The sequence below is a fragment of the Pseudopipra pipra genome, chromosome 2 (genome assembly GCF_036250125.1).
Source record: "Pseudopipra pipra isolate bDixPip1 chromosome 2, bDixPip1.hap1, whole genome shotgun sequence".
Classification (NCBI taxonomy): Eukaryota; Metazoa; Chordata; class Aves; order Passeriformes; family Pipridae; genus Pseudopipra; species Pseudopipra pipra.
This window is the reverse complement of record NC_087550.1, coordinates 61,111,477-61,125,853: the sequence shown is the minus strand read 5'-3', so window position 1 is coordinate 61,125,853 and position 14,377 is coordinate 61,111,477. Positions and strand designations below refer to the sequence as shown.

Sequence of the window (14,377 nt, the reverse complement as noted above, 5' to 3'; positions counted from 1 at the left end):
AATGAACCTGAGATAAATGCTTGAGAAGCCCGGGTGAGATTCCACCATTATTATTTTATGCATCCTCAGTAGCAAGGACAATTATTTCCAGGCCAGTAAGATATTGATTACAATTAATGAAATAGTATTTCATTAAAAATTGTGGTCTTCTCTTCTTTGAAAGGACAGTAAAAGAAACAAGAACTATTGAGGCACTAATCTGCCCCAGGATAAATGCACAGAGGTATGGAACAAGTTAGGCTCTAAGAAAATAAAGAGCAGGACCCTTCAGGGCTGAAAAAGAAAAAAAAAGAGATATGAAAGTATGACTGAGGTCTATAAATTCGTTCAGTCCAGGAAGACAATAGGGAACAATGGTATGATTTGAATACCAGGACTAGCAGGCATTAAGCCATAGGAAAATCCAAAGCAAACAGAGGAAAGCAGTTCTTCACACAACTTGTAAATAAATGATGGAACTTCCTGATGCAGGATATTATGGATGCTAAAACTGCATATGAGTTCCCAAAAAGTAACTTTACTGACAACTGGTAAACACCAGGACAACCCAACAGTCCTTAAGAGATGAGCTGCTGCAGACTCAGGGACTGTGCTGAGAAAGGATCATCAGGTGCCTACCCTGTTCCAACAGTCTTCTTTCTCTAAGCCACCCATTACTGGTAACTCTTTCGGACATTCCATGAGGCAGTTTTTGCCCTGTCCCAGCAGACAATCTTAAATTCAGGCATTAAACTTGTCATATGCATCAAATATAACATTACATGTATCACAGGACAAGCACAACATGCTGGATTTAGCAGGAAAACTGAAGAGACAAGGCAGTCTGTCCTTCCCTTGAGCAGAGTGAGGCACTGAGGCATGGCCTTCTACCAGGTATCAAGTGAGCTGTCACAGAGTCTCCCCTTTGTAACTACAGCGCAGCTCCAGCTCAGAACACTCCAGAATGAGAAAACAGATATTGTTGTGATTTTTTCTCACTCACTTGAAATGACAGTGCTGAGAAATGTTAATTACTGTGCCAGTAATCATATTTCATAAAGCAGCTACAGTAAGTAAGGAAAAAAAAAAGAATTTTAATGTCACCATAAACGTGTGTAGATTTAATGAGCTTCTGCTCAAAGGTACCTCTTAGCAGAAGGATGGGATCCAATACAAGGACACAAAGGCACATATTGCTGCAATCCTATTGCTAGAAATAAGTCTAAGAGATAGAAGAAAAACAGAAAGGAGGACTTTCTGAGTTGTGTGAGTATTATTTCAAAGCCAAGGCCTTTGACTTCGGAGTCTTGGGGGGATAGAAGCATCTTATATGACCCATATAGACAAAGGAAAATAAGATGAACCTGTTTTTTGCCTGAAGCTGGGTAGTGACCATGGCACAGAATTTCTGTCACAACATGAAGAAGAACACCATCAGTTCACTCACCAAAGCTGGGCTAGTCAGCTTCTCCATATGCCTGTTTCCCCACTTGAAAACACAGCATAAAATTGACCATCCAAAATGCAAAGCCTTTCATGACCCCTGGACACAGGCATATTACATGGACTATTAACAAACCCCACTGAGCCGTGCCATGAACACGTGAATAAACACAGTGGTACCACTTTGGAATAACATGCAAGCTACGATTCTATGATATCTCCTGATAGTGAAACACATTGAATTCAACTAATGATAGCCACATGGTTGTGAATGGGCTGCTGGCTTGCCAGGATTGAAGACAATACTCATAGGCCAAATGAGAGTGGAGCAGCTGCCAGGTTTGATCAGCCAACTGAGAGACCTCAGCAAACTAGAGGACTGGACAATCACCAACCAGATGAAGTTCTGGAAAGGAAAATGCCGGATTCTGCACCTGGGATAGGGCAACCCTGGATGTATGGACAGACTGGAGAATGAGATGCTGGAAAGCAGTGCCACGGAAAGGGACTTGGGGGTCCTGGTTGATGACAAGTTGAATATGAGTCAGCAGTGCCCTGGCGGCCAGGAGGGCCAACCGTGTCCGGGGGGGCATCAGGCACAGCATCGCCAGCCGGTCAAGGGAGGGGATTGTCCCGCTCTGCTCTGCACTGGGGCGGCCTCACCTTGAGTTCTGTGCGCAGTTTTGGGCACCACAATATAAGAAAGATATTAAGCTCTTAGAGAGCATCCAAAGGAGGGCAACAAAGACGGTGAAGGGCCTTGAGGGGAAGCCAAATGAGGAGCAACTGAGGTCACTTGGTCTGTTCAACCTGGAGAAGACTGAGGGGAGACCTCATTGTAGTCTACAACTTCCTCGTGAGGGGAAGAGGAGGGGCAGGTACTGAGCTCTTCTCTGTGGTGACCAGTGACAGGACCCAAGGGAATGGCCTGAAGTTGTGTCAGGGGAGGTTTAGGTTGCATATTAGAAAAAGGGTCTTCACCTAGAGGGTGGTTGGGCACTGGAACAGGCTCCCCAGGACAGTGGTCACAGCACCAAGCCTGACAGAGTTCAAGGAGAGTTTGCATGATACTCTCAGGTACATGGTGTGACTCTTGCAAATGATCCTGGGCCTGAGTTGGACTTGATGATCCTTGTGGGTCCCTTCCAACTCAGCATATTCTGTGATTCTGTAAACAGTTAACCTAAAAACAGTCAGAAGAAGAAAAAAGTGAAACACTTATTCCTGTTGACCAGTGAAACTGCAGAGAAATTAAATTACTTCAAGATGGACATACATGACAAAGCTGGACATTTACACCCATGATAGAAAAGAACTACAGTAAATAAAATAGAGTAAAAAAAAAAATCTACAAGTTACTACATTTATTTAGGATGAAGTAACATAGTCCTGACCTGATGAGGACAGTCTCAAGCAGGGAACCCCATGCACCCATAGAGGCATTCAGATAGGACTATCTCCTAAAGATAGAGAAAATGAATAAAAATGTAGACAGAAACACACTACAGAAAATTGGGAGGGTTTTGGAAGAGTTTTCTAAATAACTAAGAAGTCACAATCACATAAATAAAAGAGGATTTCTTCAAAAAGGAATAAAGGCACAACTGGGAGGAAAAAAGATAACCAACAAATAGAAAAGAGAGGCCCACGAACAGCCTTCCTAAGATATTAATTTTCTGTAGTTCACATAGGAGATCAGACAGAATTTTGTCTGAATACTTGGGATTCTTGGATAAATACATCCATTTGTAGGTAGAGACAGTGAACTACTATTGCAATTCAGTCTCCATCCAGAAGTTAAAACAGGGCATCCTCGAGGCTATTTCAATGAGGAATAGGAACTGTTGATGGCATCAAGTATTTCTTTCTTGTAATCTTGAGAGGGGTTTTGTGGTTTTTTGGTTGTTTTCTTTTTAATGCCCAGAGCTTCATCTTCCTTGAAGATGGGCTACTAGACACGTGGTTTGAGTCATTTACTTTGACATAGTTGTTTCCTAAAAGCTCCTATCTACTGGAGCAAGAAGCTGTATCTGAACAAGAATCATCTTGTCAGCTGGCTTTTAAAGCCTCTGAAACTGACTTTTCATTCCCTTCTTTATTAATATTGCAATGAACTGGAAGTACTTCTGCATCCTGCCCAACCTTCAACAATCTTTTTTCTTCAACTTAAGAAAAATTCTGAACAAAACCAAAGCAAAACTTTATTTTTTAAAAGGTAAGGAAGATGCCTATACTCCGAATGAAACTACTGATTTATCTTAATAGAAGGCAAAAAAGTAGTGTGTGCTAATCGCCCGGTCCCTGAGAACTCAGAGCAGATGACCCTTTTTTGCCTCAATTCCTTTCACAGGGGACTTTCAAGTCACACTCAAAACTGAAGACAAAGTCAGGTTCAATTTATTTTATTCTGACATTAACTGGGTCCAGAGCACTTGCTTGTGCTCATAGTGATTAATAAAGAGAAGAGCTGCAACTGCCAAGCCAGTGTGAGAAGCCAGGTTATCCAAGGAGCGCTTGGGAGACAAAACAACACTTAATCATTTTGAAGGCAGCATTGCAGAATGGGTGGTCTCCACCTTGCATTTTATTCCAGGGGGGAAAAGCACTGCTACAGTAGTATCTTCTTTGCTTACACAGTAGAAGCAGACACGTGAGAAAAGAAAAAAAAAATTGAAAAAGCAAACCGAGTATTATATGACCACAAAATATAGCTAACACATGGATTCTGCACCACCATTAAACGGATGGATTTAATAACTGCTACACCCAACAGAAGCCTTCCTCTTTGATTTGATAAGATTTAGGGATCAGACCCTAGAAGCTCCTACTAACTACTTGGTTGCTGTGGCGTGTCATGAATTCACAACATTGATTTCTGCCTTTTAAATTTTGCTAAATAAATGTCTTGTGCATCAAGTCATTTTTTATACAGAGAAATACATCAAAAGGCCCATGTAACCATCAAAGCTGACCGTGTAACAAGACGGTTTCCCTCGCTTCCAAAAATGACACAGGTCTTTCTGAACTTAGTAAGAGCTTGTGCACTTGCTTTTTAGCAAGTTTCAGACATCTATACCATGTACTACTTCTATTTTGCACTCAACACATTTCCTAAATCGTAGACTTGAATTCAACGTTTATTCTTTTCTTAAAATAATGGCATATGTGACATGTGGGCAAATATGTTTATAAATCCTCTTCATCTTCTCTGGATGACACACAGGACACTTGTGCTTCACTCAGTAGCTTCTGAAGTGGATCTGCCCATAATCTTCAAATTACTTCATGCATAATTAGGCACTTCCTGATTTTCATTACTCATGTTTATCTCTGCAATATTTACACAGCACCAAGCATACAGCTGCCCATGTATAGATTGGAACACATCACTAATTACATACATTTCATTTGGTTCTATTCCTCCAGAAGTGAGGATATGGTTTTCAAGGGCCTTGTTCCAGGCTCATCACCCAGATGTTCAGAGACTGAAAAGTCCCTGAGGTGTATAAACTCATTTGAATTTACTGACCCTTTCAGAGAAATAAAACCATAAGTAAAGCACATCTGCCATTTTATTTCCCAACTTGTGTATCTACTGCTAAAACATATCAGCTTGGATTCACTAAAGCTGGTAATGCTTTATCTGTGATTCCTCATATACCATTTTAAAGTATTTTTTAAAAACTATATTTAAAGAAATGGCAGTTTGAAATCCTTGTTGGAAAATAGTAACAATAGATCAGTTTATGATTTGTTTGCTCTGTTCTCATCAATTTAGATGAACAACTGCGCCCTGCTTAGATCAAGCAGCTGCTTTTCAAGCAGCCTTCACAAATCTTACTTTCCTTCATACAGCTGAAGTCTCAGTATATACCCTGAAGACAAAAATAAGGTCCTAGTTATTTCCAAAAAACTTTATCCTGTCCTCCATTTAACCAGTTTCTAGACTTCCACAAATGCTGTGCTTAGGTAATTGAAGCCTGTAAAATATCTCTTTCAGTTGTGTAATGTACATTTATAAACATGAAGTAGAGTATAAATAGAAAACAAGTTCTTAAATTTTAAGAGCCTATAATGGAATTAAATCAAATAACTGCCATATTCCAATCTACGTTCTACCAAATTTCGTTATGTTAAGTACAGGCTATGCAGCAACTAATATACTTCATTGAATACACAAAACCACAGTTCATTTTTCACAAGCACTGGTTCTCAGGCACGGTCAGGAACAAAAATCAATATGCTCACCAAGTCTAACATATCATTTACTAACCTCACATTTCACTTACATACAGCTTAATGAAATAATTAAAAAAAAATCTAAATGATATACAATAAACATCCTCCACAGAGCACAAACCAATACCCAAGTGACATTCGAAGTTACTATTTTTTATTTTAAAAGCAGCAGAAGGATGTATTAACTGATAATTCTTTCTGTATCACACCATACATATTAGAGTTCAGGATAGAGAAGAGAGAAAAAAAAATCTGTGTATGATTGTAATAAAATGTATCAAATCTGGAAGAACTATTTGCTAGCTTTGTCCTTGCTAAGATACCACAAACTGTACCAGTTTGTGGGAAGCACTTTCCCCCCCTAGAGTGGATACTAAATCAGATATTTGTCTTTAATATAAAAATGAGCTTAAAAGAGTTAAAAGAAGAAACAGCAATAAAAACAGCTTTAATGATCTACTCCAACTGGGTGATTTAGGCATCAATCTACAAAACCCACACTATTACTCCTACTCTAATATGAGGCAGCATAACTATGCTGTGTTTCTCTCCAAGTTGCCCTGAGTACCTCATGGTCAATATTGCAGCAATAAAGCGTATTTCATGTTAGTTTACATTTGTGTTATAAAGACGGGGGAAAAGGGTTTAGGCGCACAGTTAGAAATGAAAACAGATGCTTCAAGTCCGCTACAATTTAATACGAAGTATTCATATGATTCGATTTCACAGCATGTGTGAATATAAATCCTCAAGGGATTTAATTAGGTGTATTTTATCATAAATTGCATTCCCAAGACATATGCTGCTCCTGCATCATGCTGATAATAACAAAGAAAACTGATACTTAAGAGCACATCTGAAGGGTGGTTTTCCAATGGCATTAGGTACAGTCAGAGAATAAAAAAAACAGTGCTGAATAAAAGTATCAATGTTTTTTCCCAGTTGCTTTACCATACCAACTTGAAAGACAGTTTATTTTATACAGTACAAACAACTTAACCTCATGAAGTATACTTTGCAGATTGACAAAACTTTTATCTTTTGCTTCCCATACTATAAACACTGCATATGAAAAAATTCTCAGTTTGCTGTACCCATAGTTGTGCTTTATGAGAGCCTACAAAAACACTCACTTTGAAAATCACAATTTGGATCAATTAACCTCTTGTTAACCGCACTTCTGCAATATACCAATTTCTTTATGCTCTAAGCATTGTGATAATTTTCAAACTTTCAGGATGTAGTACTTATTCCCTGCATTTTACTTCAGAGAAAGAGTACCTACTTCTCAAGGACTTTGTTGAAAAGTTCTTTGTCAATATGTGCCCCCAGCTAAAGAGTAGTTGATTTTTCTAAGCAGTTCCCGAAGTCAGAACAGGAGCCAATGTCTGAGTCAAAATTAGAATTCAAAATAAAGAGATTATCTGAAATATAATTTGAAAATTACATAAGGGCACTTTTAAATTTTTTGGAATGTATTATATAAATACAGTTTTAAAGTACAATTCTCTCTCAGATGTTATCATGTAACATCTTTAGGTATGCATCCACATATCAGTGTTGATTTCCATGTAGTCTGCTATTTTTATCACATTTTTATACTCCCGCCTACACTCACATACACTGAAATTTCTCTTTCAAGGTGACTTCTCAATTCAAAATACATCCCAGAATGCAGGGATTTTCTTCTTTTTTTACATAAAGAAATTTGGCCATGGATATTTCTGTGCTCCTGTTTCTCCTGTCTGTTTTCCAGTTAGAAAAAAAAATGGAGTGAACTATGATACAGATAATGTTCAACCTTGTAACAAGTTCTGAACATGGGGCTTTCTTTAAGCTCAGAAACAGATATAGTTAACACTGCTGGAGAGCTAGGATCTTTTCAGAAATAACACAGGAACTTTTAAAAATGAGCTTAGCAGCCAGAATGTGTGTCTCATTGCTTCTAGCCCCAACTAAACACCTTTTTTTTTTTTTAAATCTGAACCATTTTGAAAGTGATTTTTTCACCTCCCTCTGCTTTTAAAGCAGAAGCCATTGCACTGTCATGGTCACGATGGTCTAAGGATTAACAAGAGCCTGAGTTCAGGAGGAGTTAAGCACTGGTGTTACCCTAGTTTTTTACATTCAGATTCTTCACCTTCAGGGTGTTCAGTTCCACCAATTCTGAAGAAGGACGGATGCCCGTGTGTCTCCACCGTCTGCAGACTGGAATCATGAACTCAGAACCTTATGTTATACACAGAAATGAACCCCATAAAATCTCAAACTTCCCCATGCCTATTAATGGGAGTGCTGCACAAAGCCTCAGAATTGAATACAGTCCAAGAGCAGAAGGAGCAGAGGAAAGCTCTTCAGTGAGCTGTTTTTTTGCCTAATTCATTACTATTTCCTCTTTATCTTCCTCCTTGGCAAGGTCTCAGTAAGCACTCAAGCACACTCACACAGAGGAAACAGCAGGGCAGTAATTCAAATTTCTATTACAAGTCACAGAGTACAGTTCCTCCTGATTTTGCCACTATCATTAAAAAAGAGGTTAGTCAGTTATTCCTGCAAAAACACAGACGTGTTCAAAGATCTAACAAAGATATTCCATTGGCATTAACTTTGGTTAGGACCCAGTTTGTTCACACTTTTCTCTGTTATTGTTTCAGTGTGTATAGGACCTGCAAGATAGTGCTGTACCTGTTAATTTCTGACAGGTCTTTTTGGACTTGCAGAATTAATTGTATGTACTGTCTGTCACGATGGACTCATATATTAATAAAGTTGGAGGTTTGCTACCTCAGGCATTTGGAAAATTAAATGCAAATTGTTAATAAAATACATCATAGGAGTTGAGCACAGATTTAAATTGATTTATATTTTAAAACTGCTGATGAAGACAACTCCTAGATAAATTCACTTGCAATTTCTTCTGAGTCAGAAAGGGTCACCATAATTTTCTATCAGCAAATATTCAACGGTGCTTGACAATACTAGGAGCATCCAGCCCACCTAAAGTTTGAGTGAGAAAAATAGGCTGGAAGAGAGAAGGGTGGAGGATGGAAAAAGACACACACACTCTGATCAACTGAAAAAAGTCAGTCTGTCCTCCAAAACATCCAAACTCCAGTCAGACCACCGCTGCAGGTTTCACTATTGCCTGTCCTCTATCTTGTAAGTCTAAATTCTGGTCTTTGCACACCGTGGTTTCTAAATTGTTCAGACACATCCCAACAAGAAATGGCTTTAGGTAGCTATGTTATACCACCTTAGGAGAGACAATGGATCCCAAAGAGAAGAAAACTTAAAAATTTTAATAGAGCAGGTAACATATATTGTACCTACCAATGTGATACACATGGATATCAGTAGGATATTAATTCAGTTATGCAGAATCACTTTTAGTACATAACATTATCAACGTTTAGGTGCGTCAGCAACTTAGGTGAAGATAAGTATAATTCTCTTCTTTAATTATTTCCATTTAGTGGCTTTGCTGTATTAATTACACTCTGTTGGAAACTTTAATTTCAAATACCAGCATACAATCTCTAAGTTCCACTACTTTATGTCATACCTTGCTTCCAACTCATGGCTTGTAAGCACCTGAAACAGGAGAAGCTGACAATTCCCAGGTACTGCACTATCCATTTTAACTTTGTGTTTGGATATTTCAGGCTTTTTGTTAGGCACTGAGAAAGCACAGAGCAGTCACCTAGAACATGGCACTCCAAGGCAAAACAGATCTTCACGACTCCTGTGCAACAGCCTTTCTGGGCTGTGAGTGCACATTGCCAGCTCATGCCCAACTTGTCATCTACCAGTACTGTCAAGTCCTTCTCTACCAGGCTGCTCTCAGTCAACTCATTACGCAGTTTGTACTGATTCTGGGGATTGCCCTGCCCCAGGTGCAGGACCTTGCACATTATCATATATCTATGCGTTCTACAGAACCCATATTATAGAACAAATATATACAAAAATGTAATGTAGAATAACACTGATCCTAAACCTTAATGATCACAGGTAGTTGTCAGAAAGCTGCTTAGTTCCAGCTTTCTGCCCTGGGCAACAGGGAAGGAGGAACTGAGCAGCAGTCCACAAGCACTCTATGCTTTCCTGTTGGGTACATCACAGCATTCAGAAAAAAACATTTAATTTCAATCTAAGGTATGTTGTTCATTTGAATTCAACTCCTAAGCCATTTTAAAAACATCCCAGACTCAAGTATTAGCAGGTGGCTGCACAGTATCCGCTCCTTTGGAAAATATTTCAGGATTGTGCCTGAGTATTAACTGATGGTTGTAGTGCTTCAGTATCTTGTATTAATATCTGAGATATTTAGAGAATGAACGATTCTTCCATAAAATGTAATGCTGTGATTAGTTTCTAAAGCTGGCATCTTTTCCTCCCACAGAGTCTTTGAAGAGCACCGGAGATACTGCCACTGCTTCCCCCATGGTGTAGCTGGTCCTGCGGCACTCTGGGAGTTAAGCTCCTGCTGGAATTTTGCCATGTCTTCAGGAATTAAATCACCCACTGATCACAGGCAACCCCAGTTTGAGAAGTGCTGGAGTCCTACAGACAGACATTCCTTCAAAAAACAACCAGAAACCAGAGGATTTGTCATCTATGAATTTTTTTGAACTTGGTGACATCCCAAGTAACAAGTGCTATTTGGATGGACAGATATGTACCCTGTCATCTTTCAGGCCATTGTTTCACTGCCTTCCTGCAGTTTTATCAGTTCCAGAAATACTTCAGTAAGCCAGGAAATTACTATGCCACAGACAGAACTTGCCACCTGATTCTAATCTTTGCTTTTGCACTAGTGTACAAGTTTCGAGCTGGCTTCCTGCCAAGTCCCCCGAAACTTGACAACAAGGACCCGCCTCCCAGAGAGGGAAAAGAAGAAAAACCAAGCAGCCAAAGCTATAGCAAAAAATATGTATATATATATATATGTATATTTATATATAAGACAGATACACGAAAGGGGAATACCACACACCAGGGGGGGGGAAGGGGGGGGGGGGAGGGAAAAAAAGGAGAAGGACAAAAAGGGGCAAGGACCGAACAAGTCAAACAGCCAGTCGAAGGCAAACTAGCAAGAATCTCACCACTTCCCTTCGAACAGGCAGGATGGCCAGACACGGTCCTTGGCTCTCCCCTCACGCGTGGCAGATAACGGCAGTCACTGTAGGCCTCGGCTCCAGATAAGCCCAACCGAAACAGGGACCCACCGTTCTCGAACCTCGCCGGAGAGGAAAGAGGGCGAACTCTCTTATCAATGCCTTATTTATACCCTGGGTTACGTAAAGGAATAGCATGGAATACTTCCTTGGTCACCTTCCTAGTTCCTTCCTGGTTACAAGCTGGTTTCCAGGAAGGCCTAGACTGAAACCATCACAACTAGGATAACTTTCAGTATTCAGTGATATCATATAACTTTGGGAGCTCCTTGGCATCAGGGTTACTGTTGGACGATACTAGTCTACCGATCTCCAAATATCATCAGTAGTATGTCACAAACTCTAAATATCATCAGTAGTATGCGAGCAAAGTTGCTTAAAAATAGAAGATGTGCTATGGTGCTGACATTCTACATATTGTGAAAATTTAAACTTATCAGCCTAGTAGTTGCCAAAGCAGCTTTGCAGAACCCAGAACACCAGCAGTACGCAGCATGACTATAGCATCTGGCATGGGAGCCAGGAAGAGACACATGAGCTTCAGCGAGCTCTGCTCTGCAACAGAGAAAATGAAGATTTACATCTAAAGGCTAACACTGATACAGAAATGGCCTTTTTTAGATCAGCTGGCTATCCCACTTTCCCTGGCAGGGTCAAACGTGATGATAAATGAGAACAGAAGGTTAACACGTCTAGTAACAACATGTAACTCATGACAGCTAAAACTGAACCCTCTTTCAGATTTTCACCCACTATAGTGTGACTTTCATATTACAGATGGAAAAGAGATGAAAAGAAGGAATTGGTGCTGCCCTGGGAAGAGGAAGGATGTCCCTATGTACTAAACAAGTCCCTCACTGAAATCTGCAAAGCACCTTAGCAGCAGAGACATCCTCATAATTATTGTAGTCCTGTTAACAGTAAGGTTAAAAGTCTTCCAGCACTGTACCACACCAAAGACATTGGTTTCAAGAGAAGGAATGTGTGCCACTGACAGGAATATAGGTTTACTGGAATTACAAATATCCAGAACTTCTGGTGCTGAGCAATGGTACTGAATGAGGCTTATTTTCAGCCTGAAGAAGCTGGCTATGACTGAAGCCTGAACATATTCCAGTGTGACTATTTTTAGCCTCAACGCTTTCAGCAGATAAAAAGGAAATGGATGCTTTTTTGCTAATTACCATAAAAGCAAATTAGGTATGTTCTTAAATGCAATGCCTCCGATGGCAGGGGAAAAGGAGCAGTATAACCAGCAGAAGAGGAATACTGTTTCATGAACTCTGGTGTTAAAAAACCAGAACAATGAGAACTCTCCAATCACAACTACTGATATTCTTCCCCAAGGTATAAGGAAAAGTATTTGCTATAAACTCTTCTCAAATATGTATCTTCCCTCTGATACATGCAATCTCTCTTCTTTCTGAAAATGACCTTCATGCTAGGCTTCTCTCAGCAATATGCCTTTCTAAAAAGGCACAGAACACACTCACTATGCTCACTGTTAAGAAACTATTTCAATTCCAGAGAAATAAGGGGGAGTCTGGACAGAGTCTTGGGCAACCAACTCTAGGTGGCCTGGCTTGAGCAGGGGTGTTTGGACTAGATGACCTCCAGAGGTCCCTTCCCAGCTCAGCTGTACTGTGATTCTGTGACTCTAACCTGGAAATGATGATATTTAAAAAACAGAAAGAAGGCAAATTTCACGTCACATGTAACAAAGTCATTTTAAGTTAAAACGAAAGGAGAATGGTAAGTCAGCCACCAAGTAAGCCTACACTTTTCATCTTTTGTATTCAGGCATTTACAAAAAGGAAGGAAACTGAGATCCAGTGATCAGATCAACGGTATCTCCCAGAATTTAAGAAAGTATCTGTTTCCATAACTAATATAATTCATATGCCAGAAAATGTATCAAAAGAAGAAGGAATGTACCATGCCTCTTTTTTTTCCCTACAAAACCCACCCCGCCCTCCAATTAGCCCATATACATCTGGCTACTAGAAGCTGAAGACAAGAATGGGGTAAAAAGAACATGCTAACCTTCTGCATTCAGCTGCAGATTTAAGAGGAATATGATAAAATACCTGCTGCATTACCAACATCAGCTATTCCTTATTTATTAGCATTATTAAAATGGCTGGAAGCAGAGACCAAAATTACGACCTTTTCATATCACTGAACAAAAAGCATGGTAATATAAAAGACCAATTAAAATCCAGTCTCAGAACACCACTTGCAAGAACAGTAAAACATGACGGACAAAATGAAAAGGATGAGAGACAGAGAAAAGAACCTAAGATCACAAAGAAATATATAGCAAACCAACAAAAGCAACTCTCCTGACCCCTGAAATGGGGAATAACCACTCCTCTGTGCTGCCGAGTTGATCTGTCTTTAACCTTATTTTTCTTACTTGCTTCTCTCCACTAGTCTCTTCAAAAAATGTGAGAAATGGACTAAAAATGGACAAAGACTTCAGTAGTAGTGTGGCTGTTACTTTGCAGTTCAGTTGTTCACAACCAGAAAACTATTTGCTTGACTTGTAAGAACTGGTGGGTGTCCAGGAACACAAGAATAATATAAAATACGTCTTTTAACAGTACCCTTATGGACATGATTAATAGATAATTTTTCACAAATTGCACAAAATTCTCCAGACAAACTGTGATTGGAAACATTTTAGCACATGGAAAAAAATTATATTTTTGTATGGGATGAGTAACTCAAATCATCCTGAGGAATGTATTTTTGTACTATGCTGAATCTTACTTCGAGCCATAGAAAATGATCTTCGGTATTTGAAAAATCAAGGTTGTATTGACTCAGAGGCAGATGCAATCTCAGCATTGCATAAAAATGGCCTCCCATCTCAAACAAACTGAGCAGCCTTTGTGCACCATGTCAGCTTTTGTGGAAAATGCACAAATGTATGCACACATATTCATTTTGGAAAGGAATTCATAGCCAACTAAGCATATCTACAAGAACATATATGAAACAGCATGCTGGTCAAGTTATTAATCTTATTCTGCTAGTAGGGGCTATTTGTGAAAAAAGAACTGGTATAATGCTCATTTTCAGCAATATACTGAACTGTCAGTCAGTCAATATTCTCACAGTATTTTAGAGAAGGTGAGCAATTCATATGCACTAATAAATTTCACTTGCTTGACACGGACCACCAAATGTCTGGACTTCTAGAGGCCTCCACAGTGTAGTTGTAAAGACATGACTTTTCAAACATGGAAGTTCCTTAACTATTCTAGAACATTTTGCAACTCATTTTTTCTAAAACCCTATCATGCATGTTTCTTCCACTAGCTTATTCTAAGGACTTTCATCCTACTCTTCGTAAAAAACTCTTGTAGGAAAAAGCAAAAAGACATACAGAATTCTTGCAATCCTGTTACAAGCTCCCATATTGGCAATCACCACTTTAGACTAACCATACTTCAAAATGTATTTTTAAGTTACTTAAGAGAACTGTAGGCATTACCAGCCTCACTGCAGTGTTAAATCCTGGTAATCCTGGGACT

At 39.3% G+C, this 14,377-nt stretch overlaps 1 protein-coding gene and 1 long non-coding RNA gene across 2 annotated transcripts in view; both read right to left on the bottom strand.

Moving 5' to 3' along the window:
• Positions 1 to 14,377, bottom strand: part of GTF2F2 (general transcription factor IIF subunit 2) — an 87,233-nt gene that overhangs the window by 28,858 nt on the left and 43,998 nt on the right. The window lies entirely within an intron of this gene.
• On the bottom strand, positions 8,508 to 14,358 carry LOC135409764 (uncharacterized). The gene is made up of 2 exons (XR_010428356.1): positions 11,051 to 14,358; positions 8,508 to 10,466 (listed from the first exon to the last, which is right to left on the bottom strand). It is a non-coding gene; the product is annotated as an uncharacterized LOC135409764 (long non-coding RNA).